Genomic DNA, 12500 nt, shown 5'->3' with positions numbered 1-12500 from the left:
CTCTCTCTCTCTCTCTCTGTGATAGATAATGAGAGTGCCTTTTTACCTCTGTTTTTTAATTCGTCTTTAAAAAAATAAGTCAGGGGCAAAGGAAAAATTCAAAATTCTAACAATTCAAATTAACACGATCGGTACAGCAGCTGCATATATATATATATATATATATATATATATATATATATATATATATATATATATATATATATATATATATATATATATATATATTTATATTTATATATATATATATGTATATATATATAATATATATATACTTGTGTGTGTATATATATATATGTGTATATTTATATATACATATACATACATATATATATATAATTTATATATATATATATATATATATATATATATATATATATATATATATATATCTACTTGTGTGTATATATATATGTATATTTTTATATATATATATATACATATACATATGTATATATATATATATACATATGTGTATATATACTGTATGCATATATATACATATACGACGTCTGCTCTTCCTCATACAAAAGCATAAACATACTTGAATAACGACTGCAGTACATAAAATAACAACAATATAAATTGAAAATTCTATAATAATAATAATAATAATAATAATAATAATAATAATAATAATAATAATAATAATAATAATACAAAAAGCAACTTCAACGATTATACTTACTAACAATAAAAGCCAAAAAAACCTATAATGACCATAAAAAAAATACTCAAGAGTTATATAACAGTCGCAACTGTGCAATTTACAGATAAAAATGATATGAAAACCCAAGGAATCTGGCTGCAATACGACTTACCACATTATGAGAGAGAGAGAGAGAGAGAGAGAGAGAGAGAGAGAGAGAGAGAGAGAGAGAGAGAGAGACAATGTTCTTGTCGAGCTTTTTGCAGTGATGGGAAAGAACAAAACCAGAAGTGTCCACAGTCTATTCAGAAATAAGAGAGAGAGAGAGAGAGAGAGAGAGAGAGAGAGAGAGAGAGAGAGAGAGAGAGAGAGAGAGAGGTGAGAACTGCTTGTTAAATTATTGTTAGTAATAATCAATAACAAAATCGGAGTGTCTAATGTCTAGTGAAAATAATGTTGTCTTCTGGAAGGAAGAATGGAGAGAGAGAGAGAGAGAGAGAGAGAGAGAGAGAGAGAGAGAGAGAGAGAGAGAGAGAGAGAGAGAGAGAGTTTTTTTCTTTTCTTCTTGTGCCTTGGACGTCATGAAAAGGTTTGCTGATGGTTGCAAGTCCTGCTGGGTGTTATTTTGCAGCTATTCGTCCGCGAAATTACACATCCGGACTTCGTACCACAAAATCCCCCCTTCCCCTTCCCCTCGCCTCCCCTCCCCTTCCCCTTCCCCTTTACTATCCTCCTCCTCCTCCTCCTTTCCTTTGCCACATCAATGAAGACCTCGTTCCTTCTTTTTCGTCTCCTGGGTCGTTTTGCTCTTGTTATTTTTTTTTTTTATCTTTTTTATTTTTTTTTTATTTTTTGCAATAATTGAGACCCCTGGGTGTAAAGACATATATTTATATGTACATATATACACATATATATGCATATGGATACATTCATACATGCATATATATATACATATATATATACAATTATATATACTGTAGGTATATTTTATGGGCTCCTTATATTAGATAGAATTCTGATTTAACAAAATACTTCACAGTCATATATATATATATATATATATATATATATATATATATATATATATATATATATATATATATATATTCTTCTTCTTCTTCTTCTTTTAACGTGCTTTTTCCCATTTTTGTATGGGGTAAGCACGATGCCTTCTTTTGAAGGACTTTTGATTTGGCTTTTGGGGTAGACCTGTAGTCTCGATCGGCTGCCCTGCCTGACATCGCTTAGACCCCGGTAGCGTATGTTTCATGTATCATACCCGACCCAACGCCCTTTCTTCCCAGCAGCGAGAAGTTGTTGCGCGGGTAGGGCGAGAGTTCGAGACGTGTGAGATGTTTGTTATGTTTTTAGAAGGTGTTGTAGTGGCTTTGTTTTGTGTGTGTATTTAGTCTGTAACACCCATTTGCTTTTTAAGCAAACCTATCCGTTGATTACATATATAATCCCGGGATGTCTACACGGATAGCAAAGTGTCTGCCTCTCTGATCAGTCGGCTGCGGATTTGAACCCGCGCCACAGACCTCTACGAAGTCCGAAGCTGCTGCTGTAACCGACTGAGCCATCGAGGCTATATATATATATATATATATATATATATATATATATATATATATATATATATATATATATATATATATATATATATATATATATATATATATATATATATATATATATATATATATATATATACATATAGATATATACATACATACCTGTACATAATGTACATATATGTATATACATACATACATACATACATACATACATACATACATACATACATACATACATATATACACACACGAAACAAACACTAAGATTTACACCCCAATTACGGGAACTCAATTATATCGGTGACACATATTAAGGTTTTAGTCACGTATACAAATGTCAAAACTAGCACACTGGGCCATTTCAAAGACCACTCACTACTACGTAATTGTTTAGTAAAAAAAAAATACTGTATAAAAAAATAAAAAAAAGACTCGGGTTCATTTTGGTCGCAACAACACACTCTGGGCGTTTAAGGTAAAACAAAAATCGGGGGGGGGGGGCGGGTCCCAGGCAAATGAAATAGTTAGTTTCTCTCTCTCTCTCTCTCTCTCTCTCCTGTAAAATCCGCTTATTGTAATACAGGTCATCATCAAAGAATATCACTGGGTACAGTTCACGTTCATGTGCGTCATATGAAAAACAAAAGAAGTAACATTATGGAAACACACCTATGTATATATATATATATATATTATACACACACACGCGCACACATTTACATATACAGTATATATATATACATATGTATATGCATATATATATATACACACATATATATTTCTATATACAAATATATATATATATATATATATATATATATATATAGTATATATATATATATACTTACTCTGTACTTGGTTCAAAGGGAATAATAATACTATTAACTCTTCCTGGTAAGACTTAGACCCAAAACTCGAATGAAATCCCTCTTTAGCTTATGTCAACATATAAAAAAAACATACGCATTTATAATTTAACATAAAAAAAAAGTTCATCATCAGAATCAACTCATGAAAAATACTAATTTCGCTAAAAAAAAAGAAGAGACAGGTAACGGATAACCTAGACAAGTAATAATAATAATAATAATAATAATAATAATAATAATAATAATAATAAGAAAAGGACCGAAACAATCAGATATAAAATTCTTTTTTGTTTTAATGATCTAATCAGTACAATTTACTTACGGACACAAAGGTTCGAGATGGAACATCAGGGCCTTGAGACTGATTACCTGAAAACAGAATTAAATATTCCATTAATAAATCTGCTCAGATCAGTCAAGAATATCATAAACTACAGTTCAAATTCATGTAAACCATAACAACTAGTAATAAATGCGCCGAAGTTTCTTCGGCGCAATCGAGTTTTCTGTACATCGTATAATCAAGGCCACCAAATTTAAAAAGAAAAGCTGCTAAAAAGACGAATTAAAAAAAAAAGAATATTGTAAAAAAAGACGAATTAAAAAAACACGAATTTAAGGAAAGACGAATTAAAAACAAACTAAATAAAGAAGACTCTAAATGAAGAAGACTGTAAAAACAGAACTTAAAAAAAAGAAGACAAAAAAAAGACTAAAAAAGACGAATTGAAAAAAGAAGACTGTAAAAAAAGAAGACTGCAAAAAAGAAGACTGTAAAACTCTGTAAAAAAGGAAGTAAAAAAACTCTAAAATAAAGAAGACTAAAAACAGACCAATTAAAAAAGACTAAAAAATAAGACTGTAGAAAAAGACGAATTAAAAAAAGAAGACTGTAAAAAAAACGAATTTAAAAAAGAAGACTGACTGAATTAAAAAAAAGACGTAAAAACGAAAAAAAGAAGACTGTAAAAAAACGAATTTAAAAAAAGACTGTAAAAAGAGAATCAAAATGAAGACTAAAAAAAGACGAATTAAAAAAGAAGACTGTAAAAAAAGACGAATTAAAAAAAGAAGACTGTAAAAAAAGACGAATCAAAATAAGAAGACTAAAAAAAAAAGACGAATTAAAAAAAGAAGACTGTAAAAAAAGACGAATTAAAAAAAGAAGACTGTAAAAAAGATTAAAAAAAAGACTGTAAAAAAGACGAATTAAAAAAAGAAGACTGTAAAAAAAGACGAATTAAAAAAAGAAGACTGTAAAAAAAGACGAATTAAAAAAAGAAGACTGTAAAAAAAGACGAATTAAAAAAAGAAGACTGTAAAAAAAGACGAATTAAAAAAAGAAGACTGTAAAAAAAACGATTAAAAAAAAAAGACTGTAAAAAAGAAGACTTAAAAAAAAAAGACTGTAAAAAAGAAATTAAAAAAAGACTATAAGAAGACTGTCAAAAAGACTGACTATAAACGAAGAACTGTAAAAAAAAGAAAACTTTAAAAAACAGACAACAAAAGAAGACTATTAAAAATAAGACTGCAAAAAAAAAGAAGACGAATTTAAAAATTTTTTAAAAAAGAAGACTGTAAAAAAAAGGACGAATTAAAAAAAAAAAAAGAAAAACGCAAAGACTGTCGTTAAAGCACGACTCCTAAACTGAGTCCAAACTTCCAGACACCAATTAGGCATTTGGGGAAACGACCCAATGGCCAATTTGCGGTTAACGACGGGACGCCACATGAAAAGAAGAAGAAGAAGAAGAAGAAGAAGAAGAAGAAGAAGAAGAAGAAGAAGAAGAGAGGAAATAATTAATAATGAAATAAAAAAATAAAAAAGTTATCATTCATTTAGAAATCAGAGATATAAATAAGCCCTCACAAACCCATACAGATGAGAGAGAGAGAGAGAGAGAGAGAGAGAGAGAGAGAGAGAGAGAGAGAGAGAGAGAGAGAGAGAGAGAGAGCGTCTAAATAAAACAGGACAGAGATAATAAAAAAAAAAAAAGAGAAACTTGCAAACACACACATCCGCTTCTAGTGTCAACAAGCGAATATATGGGAGGGCGCATCCAACCCCTTGCCCCTCCCTCCCCCTTCCTCCCTCCCCGGCTGGTTTATGTGGTTTTCCCTGCCGGAATGTCGCCGTCAGTAGAACCAGCGACTCTTGGTTCCCAAGGTACTCGTAACCAGCCCGCCCTCGGCCAATCATGAGCCTCGTAGGACGCGTGCGAAGTAATACACGATATATATATATATATATATATATATATATATATATATATATATATATATATATATATATATATATATATATATATACATACAACAAAAAGGAATGGGATTATAATTTTTAGAATATTATAATATTTAGGCCAAAGACTAAGCGCTGGGACCAATGAAGTCATTGAACGCTGAGAATAATGTCGAATCAATTGTTAGGAGAAGGTTAAGGAAAGTAAGACGGAAGGAAGGGAATATGAACGGAGGTACAGTAAAAGGAACGTAAAGGGTTGCAGCTATAGGGCCGAAGGGACGCCGCAAAGAACCTTGAGCAATGCCTACAGTGCACCGCTATAACGGAAAGAATGCGGAGTTAATATTCACTCCTAAGAGTGGAGTGATTGAGCGAGTAGGATTACACTTGGAGAGAGAGAGAGAGAGAGAGAGAGAGAGAGAGAGAGAGAGAGAGAGAGAGAGAGAGAGAGTAGAATAAATACACACAGAAAAGGAAGGAGTGAACATTCACTCCTTGGAGTGGAGTGACTGGGGGGTAAAATCACTGAGGCTAGAGGGCTGCAATTTTGTGTTTGATGTCTGGATGGTGGATGATCAACATACCAATTTGCAGCCCTCTAGCTTCCTCAGTAGTTCTTAAGACCTGAGGGCGGACAGAAAAAAGTGCGGACAGAAAAAGTGCGGACAGAAAAAAATGCGGACAAAAAAAAGAGTGCAGACAGAAAAAAGTGCGGACATAAAAAAGTGCGGACAGAAAAAAGTGAGGACAGAAAAAGTTCGGAGAGGAAAAGTGCTGACAGAATAAAGCGAGGACAGAAAAAATGTGGACAGGAAACGTGCGGATAGAAAAAAAAGTGCGGACAGAAAAAGTGCGGACAGGAAAAGTGCGGACAGAAAAAGTGGGGACAGGAAAAGTGCGGACAGAGAAAAGTGCAGAGAGAAAAAAGTGCGGACAGGAAAAAGTGCCGACAGAAAAAGTGCGGACAGAAAAAAGTGCGGACGGACAGACAAAGCCGGCACAATAGTGTTCCTTTACAGAAAACTAAAATCAGCACTAAACCATCTACCTTACAAGCATTTCACCAAGCAAAGCAATAACATGAACAATCATCTACCAACCTCCTCCCAATCCGCGTGCAAGCGCGTGCAAGCAGATTGATCACTCCTAATACCACCCCCCCCCGACAAAACTCTTCCCCAGGGGCTTCATTTTTCGCTCTTTTGGGCTGCATTTCGAATTCCGCTCCTTGACCAAATTGAAGGTATGCGAACGAAATTGGCCGGTATATGAAGTCTCGATCTGAAAGCGTCATTAGGAAGAAATTGACTCTTTGGGACGACGTCTGTGCAAGTCCTGCTTTCTCATTATTACGTGCTGCAGGTGGAAGTGTGTTATGACGAGAGAGAGAGAGAGAGAGAGAGAGAGAGAGAGAGAGAGAGAGAGAGCGCCATCAAGTTTTATGCAATACAACGGCTGAACTTTGCAGGGTTACACTTCTCTTACAAACATATCTAAAACACCCTCAAGTTAGTGAGAGAGAGAGAGAGAGAGAGAGAGAGAGAGAGAGAGAGAGAGAGAGAGAGAGAGAGAGAGAGAAATAAGAGCCATCAAGTTTTATACAATGCATTGCCTGAAGAAGAAGCAGTCCCCCCAACCCCCTCAGACGAGGCAACGGAAGTTTTTCTACAACAAATAAAGAAGTGTCGGGATTTCTCCCGAGACTTATAAAAGCGGCTTTCAATTTCGCGGACGGAACCTGGAAAAAAAGGAGGAGAAGAAGAAGGAGAAGAAGAAGAGGAAGAAGAAGAAGTAGAAGAAGAAAGAGACATTCAATAATGTGGGTAAACAGCTCGTTTCCGGAAAGCATATGATCTGAAATGAGGTTCGAATCGTCCTGAAGTTTCCCAAATACCAGGAGGAGGAGGAGGAGGAGGAGGAGGAGGAGGAGGAGGAGGAGGAGGAGGAGGAGGAGGAGGAGGAAGAAGAAGAAGAAGGAGAAGAGGAAGAGGAAAAGAACGAAGGGGAAGAGGAAGAGGAGGAAGAAAAAGAAGAGGATGAGGAGGAGGAGGAGGAGGAGGAGGAGGAGGAGGAGGAGGAGGAGGAGGAGGAGGAGGAGGAGGAGGAAGGAGGAGGAGGAGGAGGAAGAGGAAAAGGAGGAGGAGGAGGATGAAGAAGAAAGAGAAGAGGAAGAGGAAGGGGAAGAGGAGGAGGATGAAGAAGGAGAAGAGGAAGAGGAAAAGAATGAAGAGGAAGAGGATGAGGAAGGGGGAAGAAGAAAAAGAAGAGGAGGAGGAGGAAGAGGAAAAAGAGGAGGAGGATGAAAAAGAAAGAAAAGAGGAAGAGGAGGAGGAAGAGGAACAAGAAGGGGAGGAAGAAAAAAGAGGAGAAGGAAGAGAAAGGGGAAGAGGAAGAGGAGGAGAATGAAGAATGAGAAGAGGAAGAGGAGGAAGAAAAAGAAGAAGAGGAGGAGGAAATGGAAGTGGAGGAGGAGGAGGAGGATGAAGAAGAAGAAGGAGAGGAGAAAGAGGAAGAAAAAGGGGAGGAAGAAAAAGATGAGGAGGAGGAGGAGGAGGAGGAAAGGAGAAAAAACTTGTTCTAGTCGTGACGCCAGATTGGCGTTCGTATCTAAGCCAATGAAAAATAAGAGGCAATTTCATCTGTTTTCTTTCGTCGAGAAATCAAATTCATTGTTATCACGCCACCAAAAGAAAAAAACAACTCGCAAGTAAAGTGATTTATGATGTTTAAAATAAATATGTACCATCTTAAAAAAAAATTTGCAGATACAGAGAATTATTATTTAAAATAAATGTGTACCTTAAAAACACTCGAAATTAAATTTAAAAAATACATACTTTCCCAAAAATAAAAATAAAAATTTGAGGAGTAAAGTAATCTAAAAAAAAAAATACGAACCTTCTAAACAAAAATCGCGAATAGAGTGATCTACGATATAAATAAATATGTACCTTTAGAAAAACTCAAATTAAATTAAAAATAAAATGTAATTTCTCAAAAATAAAAAAATATTGGCAGTAAAGTAATTTTTAAAAATATGTACATCCTAAAAAAAATCGCGAATAGAGTAATCAACGATTTAAAATAAGTATGCACCTTAAAAAACTAAAACTAAAATTTTAAAAAATATGTAATTTCTCAAAATAAAAAAAATCGAAGGGTAAAGTAATTAAAAAATATATATACCTTCTGAAAAAAATCGGAAAAATTACGATTTTAAATTAATATGGAATTTCTAAAAAATACTCACAATTAAAATAATTTATAAAAAAAATATGTACCTACTTAAAGAATAAATCTGTTGTGTCTGTTGGTGTGACAGACACACCAACAGACGTACGTACAGACACAGACCGGTAGACAGACAAACGGAGATGGGGGGGAACTATCGTGATCCTATCCACCCCCCAGCCCCCGAGTCCCCAGCGCCAATTTTTCGGCCAGGGGGCCAAGAAAACCTCGTATTATTACGCTGAAAGCCACCGCAGGCTCGCTCACGTGCAAGGGAACGCCACAAAAATCAATAAATAAATAAGTAAATGCAATAAAAATACAAAATAAAAATAAAAACTGGTAAGGAACCTAGATAAATAAATAAATGCAATAAAAACAAACAAAAATAAAAATAAAAACTGGTATGAAACGTAAACGAATAAATAAAATAAAATAAGATCAATAAAGGCAATAAAAATAAATAAAAATAAAAATAAAAACTGGTCGGAAACATAAATAAATAAAATAAAATAAGATAAGATACTATAAATAAATGCAATAAAAAATAAATAACAAAAAATAAATAAAACTAGTAGGAAACCTACATAAAATCAAATAAAATGAAACCAAATAAATAAATGGAATACAAAATAAATAAATAAAAAATAAAAAAAAACTGGTAAGGAGCCTTACGTCCTTAAGAATAAAAAGTACCCGAAATATTATATGGGATCAACGGGAAGTAACAGACACCGTGTTCTTGGGCTGTTTGCGAGCGTTCGTGCGTGCACTCGCGTGCAAGAGCAGCGTGCAATTTAAAACGCCGTGACGTCACTCGGTGCGCCGAAAGAATATGACTTTTCAAGGTTACCTTGTCGCGTTTTTAATTTATTTATTTTTTATTCCATTTATTTATATTATTTTATTTTATTAATTTAGTTTTATTTTATTTTATTTATCGTATTTCATTTTATTTATCTTATTTCATTTTATTTATCTTATATATTTCATTTTATTTGTAAGCCCGTCGAAAGTTCGATTGGGATATTGTACCTATTAACGCTAGCTGACAATTTTAAGGATTCTGGGTAAAGGAACCTTTTTGAAGTATTTCGTGATATCCTTCAATTTTCAAGGGCGTGAGGATGTTACTGATTTGCTTAGGGAAGGAAAGTACGAGGCTAAATGCAGACTTTCTTTTTGTGAAAGTAAATAATTAATTTTTTTAGAGAAAGCAAACAATTATGCTGGTCAATAATTCTTCCCATTTTTGTGTAATTTATATTATTACACTGTAGTGTCACTGTATTTTATATTTGTATCTGTGTATATGGATTTAGGCAGAAATTCATTATTATTATTATTATTATTATTATTATTATTATTATTATTATTATTATTATTATTATTATTATACCAGTCTACATTGCGTACTACAGATTCTGTCTGTTATATCAGGAGGATAATTCTTCCTTGTTATCTAGACAATATACAATATATATATATATATATATATATATATATATATATATATATATATATATATATATATATATATATATATATATAAATCAACGGCAAAACGAAAGGTCTATCGTAGTCTTAAGTGTCGAATTCAATTTACATAAATCATTTCACATGCAAAGTGGGATACGGAATCACTTTCACAATTCATTAAAGCATCACCTGAGAATTATCAGTAACTTAATCAATCCCACTTTCATGGATTAACAAACACACACACATATACACAAATGAACGATAAAATAGCAGAAGAACGAGAAAAGTAAAAATTAAGAAAAAGGACATAAACACCACCAAATCTTATCTATACGAACTTACAAACAAGAGTTGAATGCCCATTACCACTCTAGACCGAATCAATTCGAAGCCACAGATGCATAAGGGAGATAAGGCGACCCACAGCACAGCATCACAAACAGCACAGCAGCATAACAGCACCCGGTCCAGCGGCCGAATTCGGTCGGCTGAACGACAGAAACGGGCAACTACAGGGCGGCCAAACACACACACACACACACACACACACACACACACACACACACACACACACACACACGGCCGATAAAGCAACCGGGCCAATATCGGGGTGCATGTGGGTTGAAAGGTTTAAACACCCCCCGCCCCCCCCCCCGCCCAAAGCACCCACCTTCCTCAGTTGCCGAAATTACAAAGGGTGGGCTAACCTTAGCCCCGTTTATCGGTCAGCAAACAGACAGTGTCTCCGGATGCATTGGGATATCCCAAAGCTGTGTATTTCGTCTCTTGGTCAAATTAGTGGTTCCTGACCCCCCTAACCCCGCCCAACCCCCAAAATGAGGGCCGTGGCCATATTGGGCCACTAGCTTGATCTCTTTCCCAATCTATTAGAGAGCTTAAGATGACCTCTAGAATATATTTATTGTGACCTCGACAATATATTTATTGTGACCTCTACAATATATTTATTGTAACGTGGACCAATAATTTGATCTCTTTCCAATCCATTACAACGCTTAAGATGACCTCTGCAATATCTTTGCTATGACCTCTACAATATATTTACTGTGACCCCTACAATATATTTATTGTGACCTCCAAAATATATTTATTGTGACCTCTACAATATATTTATTGTGACCTCTACCTCTACAATATATTTATTGTGACCTCTACAATATATTTATTATGACCTATACAATATATTTATTATGACCTCCACAATATATTTATTGTGACCTCTACAATATATTTACTGTGACCTCTACAATATATTCATTGTGACCTCTACCTCTACAATATCTTTACTAAGATACACAATATCTTTACTGTAACTTGCAATATCTCTACTGTGACCTCTACAAGAACATCTTTACTAATATCTACGATACCTTTAATATGACCTTTACAATATCTTTACTAGAACCTCTACAATATATTCACTAAGATATACAATATCTTTACTATGGCCTCTACAATGTCTGTACCGTGTTATACAATATATTTACTACGACTTACAATATCTACTGTTACCTCTACAATATCTTTATTCAAAAAAACTAACCTTCTAGTGTTCTTGCTAAGTTAAGTTCAAGGTTACATTCTTGCTAAGTCAAGGTGAAGGTTACATTGTCGCTAAGTCAAAGTCAAGGTTACAATCTTGCTAAGTCAAGGTCAAGGTTACATTCTTGCTAAGTCAAGGTCAAGGTTACATTCTTGCTAAGTCAGGGTCAAGGTTACATTCTTGCTAAGTCAAGGTCAAGGTTACATTCTTTCTGAGCCAAGGTCAAGGTTACAGAGACACTAACCTTGGCGTCACGTCAGCTGAAGGAGGGTTCATAATTGATGCATGATTGAAAAATGTGAAGTGGTGGCATTTCCTATAGCGCTGCCAGAAGCACGATTATGGCTAACTTTAGCCTTAAATAAAATAAAAACTACTAAGGCTAGAGGGCTGCAATTTGGTATATTTGATGACTGGAGGGTGGACGATCACCATACCAATTTGCAGCCCTCTAGCCTCAGTAGCTTTTAAGATCTGGGGGCGGACGGACAGACAAAACCGGCACAATAGTTTTCTTTTACAGAAAACTAAAAACGAAAGACATAGAGAAACAAAAGACAATAAAACAAAAATTAATAGTTTAATCAAATAAAAGAAGTATTTAACTTGCTACTGTACTGAATACATAAAAAAATAAAGGATAAAATAAAAAAAATTCATTTTCATGTCTACTGGAGGAATCGGAGGAAAGAATTTATCATCCTTTTTTTCAGGGGTTGGGGAGAGGGAAGGGGAAGAAGGGCAGGGGGAGGGAGGGAGGGAGGGAGGGAGGGGGTTCCGTTGATTCCTACCTCCAAAAAAAAATAAATCTTATTTATTCAAGAAGTTCCGAGCGACAAAAACCTATCTGTATACACAGCTAGTTGTTTTTATTGCG

General features: G+C 34.4%; 1 protein-coding gene across 2 annotated transcripts in view; it reads right to left on the bottom strand.

Annotated features, from left to right (window-relative positions):
* The window catches only part of LOC136828133 (carboxypeptidase N subunit 2-like), an 849326-nt gene that overhangs the window by 399779 nt on the left and 437047 nt on the right, over positions 1-12500 (bottom strand). The window contains exon 3 of one of the 2 annotated variants that reach the window (XM_067085940.1): positions 3421-3467. The exons of the other annotated variant lie outside the window; for it this stretch is intronic. The gene's annotated coding sequence lies outside the window, so the exon portion shown is untranslated. The remainder of the gene's footprint in view (positions 1-3420; positions 3468-12500) is intronic. 2 annotated transcript variants of the gene reach the window in all.

The sequence above is a fragment of the Macrobrachium rosenbergii genome, chromosome 42 (genome assembly GCF_040412425.1).
Source record: "Macrobrachium rosenbergii isolate ZJJX-2024 chromosome 42, ASM4041242v1, whole genome shotgun sequence".
NCBI classification, from domain to species: Eukaryota; Metazoa; Arthropoda; class Malacostraca; order Decapoda; family Palaemonidae; genus Macrobrachium; species Macrobrachium rosenbergii.
Note: the sequence above shows the minus strand (reverse complement) of the source record. Positions and strands in the feature narration are given on the sequence as shown.